Source organism: Scleropages formosus, chromosome 17, assembly GCF_900964775.1.
Source record: "Scleropages formosus chromosome 17, fSclFor1.1, whole genome shotgun sequence".
In the NCBI taxonomy this organism is placed as follows: Eukaryota; Metazoa; Chordata; class Actinopteri; order Osteoglossiformes; family Osteoglossidae; genus Scleropages; species Scleropages formosus.
The window spans coordinates 11,805,626-11,823,872 of NC_041822.1; the positions used below are offsets into that span (position 1 = coordinate 11,805,626).

General features: G+C 40.4%; 1 protein-coding gene across 6 annotated transcripts in view; it reads left to right on the plus strand.

Annotated features, from left to right (window-relative positions):
• Window positions 1-18,247, plus strand: part of dab2ipa (DAB2 interacting protein a) — a 156,512-nt gene that overhangs the window by 94,635 nt on the left and 43,630 nt on the right. Inside the window, exon 1 of one of the 6 annotated variants that reach the window (XM_018759468.2) lies at window positions 3,010-3,042. The exons of 4 other annotated variants lie outside the window; for them this stretch is intronic. The gene's annotated coding sequence lies outside the window, so the exon portion shown is untranslated. Of the gene's footprint in view, window positions 1-3,009; window positions 3,043-9,400; window positions 9,708-18,247 lie in introns of those variants that run through there. One more of the 6 variants, XM_018759466.2, reaches the window with a different exon arrangement.

Sequence of the window (18,247 nt, forward strand, 5' to 3'; positions counted from 1 at the left end):
ATAAAATTGCGTCTTTCCTCTATACTTTACATGAGCTTTAAACTAGATAACAGTTTGATGGAGACAAATTTTATCAAATAAAAGGTTTGAAAGAAAAGAGCATTGTGCAAGTTGGACAAAGTGAACATATATGAGATGCTACCCCCCTCAGGAATCAGTGATCCTACTGTTGATGTTGCACAACGAACAACAAAGACATGGAGGGCACAGGTGGATGACTCAGCACATTCTGTTTACCCTTCTTTCTGGTGTCTGCATCTTTTGTCTTTCCATTCTTTGAGTTAATGATATCAACACCTAATTCCACACTAACCCAGTGATGACATTTGGTTTTATTAAATTCTGTACATATTTCCCTGGTGGGTGCATTTTCATATCCTTGCCTTTTTTAATATTGCTTTGAGGTGTTTTCAGCTGCAAGCTGATTCCTGGTGATGGGCTCATACACAGTAATTGCTGAAGCAGAGGAAGGATGAGATCAGCTCCACAATGGAGCGTTTAGGCCAATATTGCACTCATGACTTGAGCTTGATGTGGATTACATGGCCTCGTCGGCAAGCTCGAGCAGCAGGAGGTAGTCCTAATATTGCAGCAGCTAATTACCATGTTTGCATCATCATGTCTGCCTTTGCGGTGGGTCGGAGGAGAGGAAAAAAGCAGCTCATTCCTTAACTTTTTGCAGTTTGCATGTTCTCCCGCTGTCTGCGTGGGTGTGCTCCAGTTTCCTTCCACAGTCCAAAGACATGCTGTTCAGGTTCCCCCATAGTGTGTGAGTGACGGAGAGAGTGTGTTCCATTCATGTATGGATGAGTAACCCAGTGTAAGTAGTGTATCTAGCACTGTAAGTCACCGCGGTGAATGAGGTGTGTGGGCTCATAACACTACATAGAGTTCATGGGAAGTTGCGTTGGAGAAAAGCATCTGCTAAATAAATAAATGTAAACGTAACTGACATAGACTTCACATGGAGTTCACGTAGTCACCTGCTGTTGAACAGAAGTTTTATTCCACAGGTTTATTCTGCTCGGCCACACTTTCTGCAGTCCATGTGAACTTTGGAAAGGTACCCGGAGGCCGGCGGCCGGGATCACGTACTGTGGACGTGTGTTTACTGTCTGGGAGTAGAGAGCTCAGAAACATTTGCAGTGCCACCTCATCTCACCCCACAGTGCGATGCTGAACTCAGTCCGTCTTCTACAGTATACGTCTACAGTCCATCTTCTCTGTGTGTCCTGCATAGAGGACTGTTTATTATCTCTGTGTATCTTGTTTTCATACTTTCTCCATGGAGAAAGATGCAAGATGCAGATCCTTAAACTACAGCTCAGAATCACCTAGAACTCATTTGAAATGCAGGGTCTGTAAGTGCAGCTGTTAGTTTTCATAGTACTGACATTAAAAAAGTTATTTCTGTCCGGCCATCCATTTTTAGTATTTGCTCATTAATTCTGGGTCTCAGTTGAAAGTTGCATAACCTTCCCAATGCAAATTATACAAAAATGGGTTACATAATTCAAATATCTACAGTTCTGTAAAAGCATAATATCAACTTTTATGATTTTGCAATTGGATGTCTTGCTGTGTTCCTGCTGGGTTGCAGACTTATGTTCCAAAGGGGGACCTGTTGTTTTATCCTTAAGCAAAATACACATCTTAAATTGCTTTACTGTAATAGACAAAATGCTAAAGTATAAAAGAAACTATTTGATGTACTTTTCTATCAAAGTTCATGATATTTACCCAAATAACTGTAATTAGTAATCTGTGCAACACAGTTCTGAGGCTCCTTCCTGACTGATGCTGCAGAGATCCACACCCTAGTAGAATTTCACCTTGGAATGCAGCGCAACAGGGTTATTTATCCTTGATAAAAAATATAGCGCACAAAAAGAACTTTGAAATGTCTGTAAAATTAGTTTTGCACTACCTTTAATTATTTATTTTTCCAGGATAATCTATGAGTTCACCAAACCCTGAACTCTTTGGGGAAGAGCTTTCAAGTAAGCCAAAAAGCCGATTATAACGTCGCTTACAAAACTGATGTCATCATGTTTGAGGTGCCTGGCTTGCATTAGTGCTTCCCTTTTAAGATTCTAAATAAATACCATGCAGGTGGATTTTTTTCCTTTTGGGAAATGATCTTGTTAATGACTCAGTTCCATGTGTCTTTGTCTCTACAACCTTATATGCCCTAGGATGTCAGATTGGTATGAACAAGTTTTGCAGGAACCTATATCTGGTGCTTTTGTATCATATATATTTATGTGTCATTAATAAACTCATTTTGCACAGTCATAATTGCAGGTGACTATCAGTTATATGGATTGTGGATTGTGTAGTATTTACAGATAATGCCTTTAAAAAGGAAAGTTGGGGTTCAAATCCTGCTCCAGCTGTAGTTGCCTTGAGCAACATACTTACATGAGTGGCTATAGCGAAAATTACCCAACTGTCTAAATGGATAAATAATTGTAGATGGTATAGCGTAAAAACCTAATGTTGTACATTGCTTCAGACAAAAGTATCAGCTAAAAAAAAAAGGTTTGTAATAACAATAAACTTTTTCCACTAATTTTTGCACAACAAAAATCTATAAATCACTTCGGTTTTTTTTTTTTTTTTTTTAAAAAAAAAGAGATCATTCTGCTTTTATCTTGTACTAGTAGCACTTTTGTTTGTTTCGAATACACAGTAGATGAGTTCACTCGTTTATAATGCCTTAATACTGCTATATCTGGAAAACAACAGATTCCGGGTGGTGAAAGATGTTTGGGGTACTTGTAGAACTTTTCTGAACCATATTAGGAGTGTTTCTTAGAGGAGGAGGGCCATTCATAGCAATGAAATACCAGGCCCTGAGTGCAGTGCTCTTTCTACTTAGTTCTGCTGGTGTGGGTGTTTCTCGGCAGCAGCCAAGGACTTTCAGACAGACAGAAACCAGACTGCCCTCAACTAGCTGGTTAACCTCCCCTCATTTGCGCTCCAGACCAACACACTGTGCTGAGAATGCTGGAAGGCACTCAATCCTGCATACGCAGTGGGGTGAGTATGAGCACTTTCAAATTCATCCTCATACGTACTAGTGAGGATTTTTTGCAGAATCCTGCTTGCGTTCATGCATGTCAGAGATGAAAGACAGAATTGGCAACCCTGTGATGAAAAAACAGTATTGTTTGTTATTTCATCATGTGCAAAGATGTTTATTGCTACCTATGGAATGGCCAGTGAGAATATGCAGGAGTGAGATTTCTTCAGCGCACCAGACAGGGTCTTTGCCTTCACAATCCACTGCCAGTTTTTCTTATTGAGGAATCTGAAAGATATGCGTAGCTCATATTGGAATCACAATTGACTTGATGAAAATGGTGCTGCATGAGAGCACTTTGGTGAGCTTTGTGTCTACATGTCTTATTATGTGCTGCTACTGTAACTGACTCCTTTATCCTAGGGCAAAAACTAAGGTTCAACAAAAGTTTTTTGAAGGAGAAATAGGTCCTGATTTCCATCTGTCAGCAGGAGATGGCTGTGCTATGTCACAGAGTAGTTCCCAGTCCAGCTGGCAATTCAACCTATTTTTACACCATTGGCAAGCCAGGATACTGCCCTGAACAGTCGGCTACTTTGGCTCTTCATTCACACTTTTGTATCACTGTTCATTTTATTGACCATTTATCAAATTTATTTTAGCAAGGTATTTTTGTCATTACAAGTTGTGCAGAAAATCACATCTTCCCATTTTGCATCCATTGCAACTGAACAGTCAAGTAACATTATTTAAAGCTCATTCGGTAGTATTACTTTTCTTTTTGTGTAGTTGCCATAAGAACAGACAGGTCTAAAAGTTTTTTTCAGTTGGAAAAATTACCCTAATTTCAAGAATTAGGCAGTTCTCATGGGAGGGATTGGAAGGAGTTATGAAACACGCTGCAGGCCTTTCCTGTTGTGGTCTACACACCATATAATCACACGGTTCTCAAAAACCCCAGTGTTCAGAAGACAATAAACAGAAAATTACCCAGTATTCTGGCAAATTCTTACTTGTCAGATGAGTGAGAGGCCATTTGCCTTGCATTGTGTTGTCATAGTAACTGTTTGCCTGGAAAATGTTATAATGGATAGATTCTTTATTACATTTAATACGACAAAGAGAAAACAATATACTTCAGACGTGTTAATGCCTAAACATATTCTTCTTTTATTTTGTTTTAATGTACTTTTTTATTTGTGTTCCGTGTTGCTAACAAAGTTTTGATTGGAAATTCTCCCAGCTCAAATAATACAGAATAGAATATGCGTTAAACTGATGCCTAGAGTGTAACATGAGTTTATAATTTTTCCGTTCTGTTTTATTTTTCGAAATACTGATGCAGGAAATCAGTGAACAGAGATCAACTGTAATGGTTAACAGATGAGGATAACAAGTATTTCTAAAGAGTGGATGATCTCATGGCTGGGTCACAATCACTGTTTGGCGCACAAAACAAATAAGCATTGCCCCATTTTGTGTAATACACTGACGGTAGCATCATTACAATATTAAACATGTAAAACTGCACAAATAAGAAAAATAAAGACTAGAAAAATCTATAAAACTTCTTAAATTTATTTATTTTGAACCATGCTAATAGCAAGCCAGGCAGGGGCAGTACCATGTTCTGAGTAATGGGAGATGAATAATAAGGAATGAACACTGGGTATTGAAGAGGGCTTTTACCCAGCGTGAGCTGAGTGCTTGCTCATTCAAGTGTGACCATGTCGCTCTCTAATGCTAACAGTGGAGGGGCACACATGTCTCAGAAATAACAGAACCTTCCAGAGGGTAGAATTCCAGAAGTAACAGAACAGTTGTACTGTAATTAACAATTAATACAAGCCCCGTGCCTTCTTAATTACTTTTTGGGAGTATCTGGCTTTTAGGTTCATTACTGCTGTTACTAATAGGTCTGTGTAGATTACTATAATTGCAGTAAAAAAAAATGTGTTCTTATATTTAAAGCAATGAGTCATTTGTGTTTCAAATGAACATTGCTGCAGCAGCGCATTTTGTCGCCAACACCTACTGTGAGAATCAGCATCACTTTTCTGTCTCCTCTCCAAGGAGCATGTATTTGGGCCTGGTTCTGCTCCACAAACATTTACATTACAAAGCAGGCATCTTTCTTGTGTCTGCCTCTAAATACTCTACATCTCATGTTTGTCAAGCCTGGTAGGAATGTGTACAACACCAGAGACCTCACAGGAACTCACTGTTTTCCCTTCACAACAAAGGCCTTGTGGGCATATGATTCATTTCCCTGAGGGAATTAAGACCATTTTGCACAGCAGCAGATTTCTTGCTTATTGGTACATGTGCAAATTAGATATGTAAGAACGACTGATATATCTCCTCCTGTCATCATGACTCATGATCCTTTGTGTTTAAAGTTAGGCAGACCTTGCTTTTAGAGACTGTAGTTATATAGACCTTGTGATGAGCTTCTGTTATAGAGGCCTTGGTGTTACAACTCTTGCTTATATAGGCCTCAGTTATATGAGCCTTGTTGTAAGATGTTTTTGTTACATAGTCCCCGTTTTGGTAGCGGCTTTGGCTGTATGAAAAAGGGACAGGAGATGGCATAGATGTTAGACGTGTAGAATGTGACACACTGAGTCCATCTGTGTGCGGGACCAGTGACATACACTTGAGTAAGGTTGAAGCGCACTAATTTATTTCCAATACTGTACAAAAGAGGATGGCTGGTAAGGGGAAAAGTGATAGTATTGTTCTCAAGTTCGAGGGAAGCAGGGTCAGGAACATGCTCTAGGTCAGCTGTCTCTTTTCTCATTCAGTTTCCATCAAACGCATTCTTTCTGGAGGGGGATGTTTCAAAACGCAATTAGTCAGGAGATCATAGTTCACAGGTGTGTGTCAATTGTCCTGGCTCCTTTCTTAATTCCGTGCTGTCACAGCGGTGGGTCCCCGGAAAACTTCACAGTAGGATTATGGGATACCGTGACTTTGATGAAAGCTTGCTCATGTTAGCTGTCGTTGACGACAGTTTTTGTATGCAGGAATACATGGAGCACAGAATACAAACTTGTTGCCAGTTTACCATGTTCTTTTTCTCTGCCACTGCATGTGGCAGCAATACAAAGTGTTCTACGACCACTAATACAAGTTTTCCACAGTAAACAGACAGAAAGTGTGTTTCACTGGTTTATGGATGAGTGACCCAGTGTAAGTAGTGTATCTAGCAGTATAAGTCACCTTGGTGAAAAAGGTGAGGGCTGATAATACTACATTGTCTTCATTTAAAGTCACCTTGGAGAAAAGCGTCTGCTAAATGACTAAACATAAATGTTTACTTAGTTCTGATCGTCCACAATGATGTGGGTTCCACTTTCCACATCATTAGAAGGTGGAGCTCACGTGGTGCGTTTTGTTGCTCTCCTGAGTAGACACATATCCGCATTCCGGCACTTCAGCCCACTGGGAAATCGTATTCCAGGTAGACTCTGGGTACCAACTGCCAACACAGATTTTGAGGTGTAAATGGATTAAGTAATGGCATCTTGAAACTTAGGACCAGCACCGTTTCAGTGTTTATTTAGCTTTGCCCTGGATTTTAGTATCTGTACCACACATGTAAATCATATAGTTATAGCCAAATTAAATATTTTTGAGGAAAGAAACTGAAAATGGTGTGAAATACCTACTATGCCTAGAGAGGCTTTTTTCATTTAGTTTTTGCTTGAAAGGAAGCACATGGCACAGTGTGCCATTTTGTCATGACTCTGTGGTACACTTGTAGAGGTAGATGAGGGCATTGGTGTGTGGCTCACCTAATGTGAGACTTACCCTGACTATTACCTGATGGATCTTAGCTACCCTCCTAACTTATCTCTTACCTCGCCTTATACTCTTCTCACCTCCATGTATAACATCTAGTGTCAGACCAGCCCTGACTACTTTCCTGAGGGCTTTTAAAGTCCTCCTCACCTTCTCTTCTCTTTTTTTTCTGCTACTGTGAACCTTTCAGCAATGGCTTGTCTAGGACCTCAAGTTCTCCACTTAGCATGAGCGCATAAACTTTTTCATTTGAAGGGCAATGCAGGAACTCCCTTGTGTAAATTGCCACAATGAATGATGTTTTACTTGTTAATTTTACATTTCAATATAAAGTAACTTTTTGAGGGAAATGCTTTGTTTTAATTTCTGCTTTATTATCTTTTCATCTTCAGTAAATGTCTCATACACTTTCTTTACTCTGATAAATATTACATTATTTTCTGTGCTTTATGGATTTGTGAAGTGCCTCAGAGAGGATCCTGACAGCATTAGAAACAATCCACATCAGAGCACTGGGGTCAGTATATTTCAGCAAAAGACTGTACTTATTCTGGATCTGAAGGCCAAGGTTGGTAAATGATTTATTTTACCGTGGTGGGTTTTATCTTTAGGTAGAGTGTGGTTTTTAGAGTTGTAGGTGAGGATCAGTAACACAATCACGACTGTGCCCACAAGTGCTTTTCAACATTGTGGAAGACTGAAAAGCAGATTCTAAAAGTCACAATGAGTCGCTGAATAAATCGGCACCTTGAAGCACCAGCCTTGACTTTGAATGAGGTACATAAAGTCTGCAAAGATACAAAAGAACCAGAGCACAACATAGGCAAACATTTTAAGATGGTGCTTGTAACAGAGAAGCCTTTAGGATGAAAATGTTTCGAAATCCATTTGGACTGAACAAAAACTCCTGTCATCATGACTCATAATGCTTTGTATTTAAGGTTAGACAGACCTTGCTTTTAGAGGCTTAAGTTATATAGGCCTTAGTAATGCGGGCCTTGTGATAAGCTTCTGTTATAGAGGCCTTGGTGTTACAACTCTTGCTTATATAGGCCTCAGTTATATGAGCCTTGTTGTAAGATGCTTTTGTTATATAGGCCCTGTTTTAGTATATGCTTTAGTTGTATGAAAAAGGGACAGCAGGTGGCATAGATGTTAGACCTGTAGTTTTCCACTTGAAGGACCCAGGATAGAGTCCCACCTCCTGTTGTACTATTCTTCATCAAGGTACTTTTCCTGAATTGTTCCAGTAAAAATGGCCCAGCTGTATAAATAAATAATTGTAAGTAGCTTAACCTTGCAGTTCTTTTGGAGAAAAATGTCTACTGAATAAATAAATAAATAGCTAAGGATAAAATCTTTGTTTTTGCAGACTTCAGTTTTACAGACATTGATACTACATGTCTTGGTTACCAATCCCCACGTAGTACAGGTCTTGACTTGCTGTTATAAGGCCTCAGTGTTAACAGGAATCAACTAAAGAGGACCAGACTGAACCAAACGGGAAATGTGTCCCACTCACTTTCAGTACCTACTGTACTACCCCCCCTCCACACCATGCTTCCTAGAGCCTACATTGTCGTCCTCCTTTGACTTCATTAAGCAGGAAAGAGAAAATGGGAGAAAAAAAATTGTAGGAGACACAGTTCTAATTGCAGCCCCAAAAACATCTGAGACAAAGACTCTAAAATAATGAATGTTTAATAGACTAATGGGGAAAAAAAAACAAAACAAGGCATGCTCTCTACATTTTCTCCTGCTTAACAAAGAGAGTGGTAAACATTGTTTTAAAAAAATTTTAGACTTTCATGTGAACATTGCCTTTTGTCCTAATTAAATATAAGATGTGCAATACTGTACCTTTGAAAGTCATAACTCATGAGTTTTGGTTTTTGTCAAGTGATTTTCAAAAGCTGTAATATTTCCATCTTGGTTCTTTTGAGTGTTATTATTATTGCCTTGACTGTCTGGCTATTACGCATAAGAATGTAAAAGTAATTGTGTGCAATGAATGTATGGAGCACCGCAATGAGGTCAGTGGAGAAACCACTTGCATACTGCATTCATAAAAGCCCTTAAGAAGCACCTGGAACCTTTATGTTGCTTCTGAAGTTTCCTGGAACAGATTTGTGTGTTGAGGTAAACTGACCAGCTGTCAACAAAGTCAAGAGGAATCGTCTTTTGATAAAAAGTTAGAAGGCTGGTTTCTCTTCCATACGGGGCCCTTCCCTTTATGCAGTTCTTGCCACAACCCCACACACCTTAATGGCATCCCATCCAGCTTCTTTGAGAAGCCAGCTTTCTGCAGTACCCGCTACTTTGCCCCACCAAGCCAAAGCCAGCTGCTTTCATGGGGCCAGCACCCTGCTACGGGGAGAGGACAAAGACCACCCACTCTCACAGACAACAAGGGGGGCGGGGCCATATCAACCCGCTCCCCCCACTTACCTTCACTGTGCGATGCTCCAAACGGCAGCATGATAGATGACAGAGAGAGAGAGAGAGAGAGAGAGAGAGAGAGAGGAAGAGAGCGAGAGCGAGAGATCCCTGGCTCGGCACGGCATACAGACACAGAGGGAGGCAGGGAGCAGTGTCCCATTTAAGGCAGGGACGGAACTAGGGCAGGCCCTGTCTGCTGCGGGGGGCACACAGCCAGGCAGCAGAGCAGCGGAGAGGAGACCACCTCGAGGAGCAGCGGCTCAGAAGTGCAGTCCACACACTGGTCCTCCGTTCCCACAGCTGCAGCTCAGCATCAGGCACAAAATGGAGCACTGAGAGAAGGCTGCCTTCGCCACATTCCCCTCCTCGCTCCCGCGCAGCTCCAGCCCCCTCCCGTCTCACTCTTCCACCCTTCTCCCGAGTCCTGACGGAATGCTTGGTGAGCATCTAGCCTGTCAGTCAGGCTCTGTGTTTGTGTGTGTGTGTGTGTGTGTGTGTGTGTGTGTGTGTGTGTGTGTGTGAGAGAGTGTATCCAGGTTTATGTTGCCTTGAATCCTTTGTGTAAATTCTTTCCGTCTTTTCTCGCCCTGCAAGGCTGTGGGCTATAGGATTGGATTGAGTTATCTAATTTCTGCTAGTTATAATTGTATATGCCTGTGTTAAAGCGCTCTGTATCACTGCGTGAAAAGAGTGCTCTATAAAAATAAATTGAATTGAATTGAAGTTATACCAAATTTCAGATATATTTTAGAAAATGACACAATAGAATATTGTCCACTGGCCAGCAGACCAAGGAGGAGTCCAGTCCATCTTGCTGGACAGATGTAACAGAAAACATCTGACTCTCGTTTTCTGAGGTCACCTGATAAATTGAGGTTCTGGGTTATGGGTGTGGGGTAAAACACTCAGCTATTTCAAACAGCCCGCTGCCCTTTGCAATTAGAGCAGATGCAGTCAACTCTCGGTGCATTTCATTTCGAATGACAACGCTTCTCATTGGTGAATCAGGTGCCTGCAGTCAGGGACTTGTAAAAAGAAAACCAAATGAATCTTGTTATTTGTATGATCTTTGCTGTGGTTTCCAGTTCCACCAATAACCACAGCACATCTAGCACAAGGAATTACGTTCTCACTTTCACTTGATGGGAGAGGTCTGAAAGCTCTTCACATTTCTCATAACTTCTTATGTGGTTGCAAGAGCAGGGTGTGTATTGCTTGACTATGGATCTGCTGGAGTGTTGCTAAGCCTTTGGATATTTAATCCTGTGTCATGTCCTCCTCATGTTGTGCAGTACCCTCTGCTCCTACAGCGAGGCTCCCACAAGCCCCTGGCATTTGTATTGTTCATGATTGTTCTTCAGCCACATGCTGCAGTTGGGCTATTGAGCTGATGATAACACCCGGGCGGAGCTTGATCCAGCGTCCAGGCTCTGACAGCTGGTGAGAGTGACCTGTTCTGGAATCACAAAATTCACATTGTCTCGTCTCTTTCCTGTGTTTCTGTATATATGGGCATGTGAGTTTACACAGAAAGGATTTCATTGCATCTCACAGCCAAGACATAGTTGAGTCCATATTTAAACTGAAGAAAAGACAGCTCCTTACATGGATCAAGGAGTGTCAGTGGTGAGTGTGAGTACTAGAATGGGACAAACTGGACAGAAGAGTGAAAGCAAAAAAAAACCCATACGCGCCGTAAATCTCTGGGAACTGCTGTAGGAATGCTGGGAAAACATTGGTTGATTTCCTACCGAACATTGCTCATAGAATGCCTTGTGGGAGATGAATGAATGAATAAATAAATAAATTTCAGTTAGCATACTCAGTATTTCGACTGTTATGGTGCCACAGCAGGCAGCACTCGTGCTTTATTGCACTGGAACTGTGTATTCAGATGTGGAGTCAAAATTATTATTACATTAGGGACAGCATCTCAGTCTGTGTAGAGTTTGTATTTTCTCCCACATATGGGTTTCCTCCAAGTGCTCCTATTTCCTATTTCCTCCCACAGTCTAAAGATGTGTTTCGGGTGGATTGGTGACTCTGAGTCACTTACATTGTGTTCAGTAGGTGCACTGCTCATCTCTATAAATGGATGAATGATTGTGTCTGTTATTGTAAGTCAGTAGTCATACATTTCTTCGAAGAAAAGCATCTGCGAAATCTATTAATGTAATTAATTTGGTTGTATTCATGTTGGTTTGGAAACAGCTTTGCTGAGGTATCTCAGAAGTATGAGGGGAAGTGTTGGACCTCTACAATCCAGGCTGCTGATAATTTGCTCTGAATAAAACTGGACAAACTGGCACAGCAGACAAACTGGAACTCTGAAAAATAGCAGAACTCCTTTATCCATTGTTTGCCATCTATCTGATTTTTGTTTGTCTTTCTTTTTTCGATGCACCTTTGTGTGCGTGTCTATTCTAGGGGGCTTTTTCTTGGGGACTGCAAGTGAGCTATGAAGAGATACAGTTAGACTTTCTAGTCCAGTCAGTAAGGGAGAAGGGCAGTAAAGCAAACAAGTCATTTCCAACACCTCTCACACAGTGCTTTAATCTGTAAGGGTGAGAAAAGAGAAGGGGAGGTGGTCAAACACACGAAAAGAAGGAAAAAGGCAAAGTCAAAGTGATAGAGTCTGGTGGAGGAGGGAAGCAAAGAGAAGGAAAGACTTTAGTTGTGAAAATGTATTATTCTTTGTTTCCAGGTGGTTCACAGACTTGCTATAATTTGTGTTTTAAAGTCCTGTTGATTTCTTCCTTGCAGTGTGGTCATCATGGTCTTATAGATGATTGTTACCACTGGGCAAACATCCCAGGCTATCACACAAAGGATTAGCCCACTAAGCTGTTGCTGGGCACTGCAGAGTCTTAAGGAGTGGCCACAATAGTGTCTCTCTTTCTGGTGAGATCAGATTAATCAAAAATCAGAAATGCAATCCAGTTCTCCATCTGGAGCGCTTACTGTTGAAGTGCTTCGCCTCTTACCGACCGACTTGAGAAGAACAAACTGAGGTAGGATCAGTGAGCGTCCCTGAATGTTTGGTGTTCATCTCTGTGGGTTTCTCATCCTATTGATAGATGTCTTAAGACATCCATTCTGAAGAGGTGCAAGTCTCTTCTTTCTGGACCTTTCAAGCTCGCCGGTGAAAGGTGGATAAAGATGAACCTGCAGAATAACAAACTGAAGCTGTTTCTTTCAAAATCTGAAAAATCTTTCCACGTAGCAGAATAGTTTTGCTTTTTTTCCCATTTTGTCTGCCACAGTTGAGGAGATGCAGCCTAATCTGATAATCCGATGACAAAGCAAAAGAGAATCTAAATGAATGGTTAAAATGCTTTTTTACAAAAAATCTCAGTGACACTGAAATTATAATATATAACTCTGCTCTGGTTTGTTCCATTACTTGTGAAGCTGAACGTGTAGGAGACATATTTGATCTGCTGATTTGTTTGCCATCTTTGTTTCACCCTTTCTGTGTGAGCTGTCAACGAGTGCAACGGGCAGCTCATCTGTTCCGATTGTTCGGGAACCATCCTGAGAAAAATGTTCTTCATCTTAAAAGTCTTTCACTTTCTCACTACCTCTCTTACTCCTACCGGGCATTTTTAGCAAATTAGATATTTTTGCTACATGTTGTAGAAATAAGCAGCTTTTCAGATAGACCCTTGCAAGTTTAATCGACTGGCTATATTGAAAATATATCAGTTACGTAATGCTTTGGATTGCGAACACTGCGTCAGTGTTTTTTTTTTTTTTTTTCTTTCCTGCAGTTGCTTTCCAGCTTATATGTACAATATTCAGGATCTTTGAACAATAATGCTTTCAATGTAAAGCCATCTTTCATAGCAGTTTATAGCTCACTTTTCATCATGATTTTCATGCATGCATTTCACTCCATTGTTCTTGACACCTGGTGAATACTCTTGGGTTTCCTCTTCTATAGTGGTGTATAATAACAAATTTAGGTATACCCACCCCACTTATCTCAGTTCACAAAAGCCCTAGCTTGCAGGAAGATATGGACAAAAAAAATTATCATTTGAAACCCTGCTTCAAAATGATGTGTAGAAATACATTTAATGAAAGCAACCTCAGAACCACCACATTGCACAGCTTGAGGACACAGAAGAATCCACATAAAAGCAACAATCTCATGCCTGTGTTCTTGAAAACTTAAGTGACAGATTTATTTTGTGGTTTTATTTTAAGCGTTTCATCTTTATTGTTATTCCTGAGGTCTTATTATTGGTCATAGCGATTATCATTGTTTTCCTGCAAATCCTACTTTTTGAAATCCCTCAGCGACAGAAGGTTATCAGCTTTACAACATTCTTACACAAAGAGAGCAACCATGTTGCGTTCTGATAAATCTTCATTACACTTAAGTACTGATGCAATTTTGTCTTAGTTCATATTGCATAATCAGGTGAATATTCAGCATACTGAAGAAAAAAAAACTTTTTTTGCATTGAAGATCACTTCGTAATTTTTTCCCCTTTAAATGAACGATAATTTAGGCTGTGATGTGATTTTCTGTACAATTTCAGATAAAGGTTTGTGAAGAATTGTGTATATTTTTGAATAAAAATGGGCCATTGAGAAATAGACGCTCTAAACTAGAGCAATTTCAAACTAAATTGTTGCTCACAATCTATACCAACAGCAAAAAAGACATCAACGGCAAAAGCTTTTTGTTGTACGCCAACCCTGTGACAGGTTTGCTGATGAGTAAGACTCAGAGAGCTCAGCTGATGTCATTGTCCCCCTGTGTACCAGGACAGTTGCATTCCGTGATGTTGCGTGATCTGATCAGATGAGACAGGGGGAAATGGTCGCTCTTTACATGGGGCTGAGGGACAACTTGGGGTCAAATGCAAATAAATTCTGAAAGCAAATGAGCATGACTATATTTACATGTATATTTATTCATTTAACAGATGCTTGTCTCCAAAGCAGTGTAAAACTCGTATTATAAGTGCATTTCACTATGCTGCAAATAATGGAAAGGAATAGTACTGGCTTTGTAAAACCCTAGAAGGGGAAAAAGTGAATGTTCCATGAGTGATAAGTTGATAAGTGGTTTGCTGCTACAAGGTGGATCATTTTTTCAATGCTACACTGTACCTAGAACCTAGACTGAATTCATCGTTTGTAGCCCATACTGTTTCAGTCAATTCTGTGAATGAAATGAAAGATATCATTCAATAAGCTGAAGATGCTGGAATTTTTGATCATGTTCTTTGACACATTTACTTTCTCACATCTCAGTAACTCTTGTACTCTTGGTTGTCTTTAGTCAGTCAACATGTTCAACTCCACAAGTCTAATTTTCCAATATTGTGATTGTTAATTAAAAAGAAAGTATGCCACTTAATCCTCAATTTCCTGTGAACACGCAATGTAAAAGAATATTCTACTTAGCATTGTTCTCATGGGAAATTCTGAGAGAAATGCCTTTTTGGAAGAACTGAAAAACAGGAAGTCTCATTTTATTTGCTAGAAAAATTTGGTGGTACTTAGTAGTACTTTGGCAGTAATATTTGGCAAGGATTTCTTCAACACAATTTGAAAGGCTCAAACCGATTATGTAGCTCCAGTATTTAAATTGGTCAGGCATAGAACTCTGAACTGTTTGCATCCGTGGTTGTCTCTGGATCAAGTGATGAGGGGAAACATTTCTTTATGTCGGTTTTTAGAGTCTGTTGAGCTGTAAGAGGTTAAGGTGCCGCGAGAGTCTGGTCAGGTAAGCAATTATTTGAGATGTTGCTGATTACAAGACTTTAGCTTTGTGGGACTAAATCTCTGTATCTTAATCAGTTGCAAATTTGTAAAGTTTATGATGTGAATTTTTTTTGTTTGCACAATTTCAGACCAATAAATTATAACATTAACAGGCTATAGTTTAATCATCAAAAAGATGTGTTTTTTTTTTTTTTAAAGTATTATCTTTGTATTCAATAATAGTCCCCAGTTATGGCAGTCCTGAGATCATATTTTTGGCAAATGTCACTGTATAACCATAGTTTTCATAGCACCATTAATTTTTGATGACTCTTGATGGAATTGTGTTAATATCTTTGCTATCGTTTTGATTATCTATAAATGATACTACTGACTGGTAACTACTAACTATTTGTTTTATAGAGTGTTATATGGATTCTACCTAAAAGGCTGTGCCATTTGGTAGAGTATATGCTGAACTTAAGGAGTTATATACAGAATTAGTATATATGAGTTAACATGCTTTTAACAAGTTATATTTGCATCAACATAGAAAGATTTTTGTCCAGGAAAGTCATCTACGGCTCAGCTACCCCGGTCTTTGACGTAAAGTAAGGGATACATTTAGTTGACTCTTGAGTCACATTCTTGGCTGTTCTGATTTTGCTTTGCTTTTTTCCTCTGGATGTTTTCTCATGCTGCCCACATTTCTTGATTTCCTGCACAAGCCTTGTTCAGCTATTGTTTCCTTCTTGAAGCTGGGGGCCCAAGGGAGGCATGCTTCCTGTTTGGTGGGGTGGGGGACAAGGGGGTCGCAGGGGAGGGGGTCTGTGGGAAACACCTAGGAGCTGAACAAGCTGGCAGGCCATCTCCAGTCAACTAAGAAGTGGGTCAATGAACAAGCCACAGAGAGTGATGTAGGCAGGCAAAGGGGTGGACTGGATATTAATCTAGAATGTGGCCACAGTGGTGAAAATTAGGAATATTGTGATATCTCATTAGTGTGCTGGGGACACAATTACCATGTCTCAGATAACATTAGTGTACAAGCCAGGGCTGTTGAGATGTTTTTGCAGAACACAGACGAGACCTTATGTAGGGCAATTATTTCTCAGTTCTTCATTGCTGAGAGCAGTTTGCTTGTGTTAATCCGTTTTGAGAGGCTGTTTCTCAACTCGCTGTGCATGTGCGCCTGCAATGAAAGAAAGAGTTTTGTACTTTGAATTTTTGGCAGGTGTTGTGCTAAAATAAATACAGAAATGGTAAAAAGAGAAAATCTAATGAGGGAAAGCTCTAAAATTGCATATTTTAATAAAAAGACATAGCTGATGCACTAGGTATCGAACCCTTACAGTAACATTGTTTGAACAGCTCATTAACTATCCAGGAGTTGCAAAGAATGATTCAGTCGTTGCAATAAATTATTGAATTACCTAAATGAATGTGAATATTATATTACCACTATGGGATGTTCTGTGTTCAACCCATATTCATGAATAGTTTCCCAGGTCTTAATAATGCCCTTTATTTAAAATCCAGTGTTGTACTGTTTCTTTTCATGCGTAATCTGTCGTGTCCTCTGAAAATGCACGCGACGCACTGCTGAATTCTGTCTGTATGTCATCAAAATCAAACATACAAATGTGGAAACGTGTGTTTATTATAACTGCTCCATGTCTAGCTTAAGAGCTGACTTGCTATCACACACACACACACACACACACACACACATTTTCAGAACCGCTTGTCCCATACGGGGTCACGGGGAACCGGAGCCTACCCGGCAACACAGGGCGTAAGGCCGGAGGGGGAGGGGACACACCCAGGACGGGACGCCAGTCCGTCGCAAGGCACCCCAAGCGGGACTCGAACCCCAGACCCACCAGAGAGCAGGACTGTGGTCCAACCCACTGCGCCACCGCACCCCCTTGACTTGCTATCATTTACAATTTTAATCTAGAGACAGTTTTAATCCAATAAATATGGCATCTTTTTTAAGTTAAGGTCATTATTATTTAGCTTATGTGATCATTTTATCCTGGCTACTTTGAGTTTTTTACCAATTTCCACCTGGACATGTGAATTTGCGTATCTTGCTCAGGTGAATTATAGCAGCAACCTTCCCTGTCTTTGACCTGACAGCCTTCTGGTTAGATAAACATAATCGTAAAATCTATGTTCTGGAGAGATAGAAGTTGCTAAACATTACCTACATAGCTGTAGTTGGATTTTGTTAGTATTACAGTAATGATGCTGAAAATGTTCTCGGGATTTGCTAAATGCACCTGATTTCAGACATTGTATGTTTTGCAGGATACAGACGTGAAATGTCTTGAAATGGCTTGCAAACGTGTACTGTACAATGTACTTAGCTAAATATACACCTGCTGTGACCCACATGCAATAAAGACTGTAAAAGTACATGAGACAAATATATCAGCTGGTATGGGGTAGTCTGGGGAAGAAGCAGCAGGAAGTAGTAGAAAGAAATAAAAATAAAAGAGAGAGAGAGTGTGTGTGTGTGTGTGTGTGTGTGTGTGTGTGTGTGTGTGTGTCTGTGCACACACGCGTGTGCGAGAGAGAAGAGATGATGTGGCCTTGGCCTCTGGAGAGACTTGTCTGGACACAGTATTATTCTGCTGTAGGGGTGGAGCTCCAAACCATGTGCTCAAAGGAGAAGCCAGATGCGGGTTTTTACCCTTCATAAACCGATCGTAATATAATGCATAATACATAAAACAAAATGTGTAGGAGTGGTGAATAGGCACAGCTCGCTTGCTTGCGAGTTTTCCGGTTTAAACCCTTTGGTCTCCTTTGCCTTAAAACTGACCAGGTCTGTGCTTCAGTGCAGCTCTTGGAAATGGGAGCTGTTCCCTTCTTCTCCTTCTGTCCTTCACACACACACATCATGAAATGTTCCCACTGAAACAGAAACTGGTCATAGGTGTGTTTTACCTTGGTCTTCCTTAGGGCTGACAAAGAGGGCAGAAGTGTCGTGTGGCTAATACTTCACACCCCATGAACACTGATGTATAATGAACACACTCAGACACTGAATGAATTTCCTATGAGGGTGAAACGGTGTGTGTGTGTGTGTGTGTGTGTGTGTTTATTCCCTGGGGTGCTCAGCGGAAAGGCAGTCCACTGTCAGGGCTGGACTCCCTCTTGCAGAAATGCGCTTCCAGACATTTTTTTTTTCTTTTCTTTTTTCATTTTTGTTAAATAGTCGGAAAGCGGGGCGGGGGGGGGAGGTTTCCT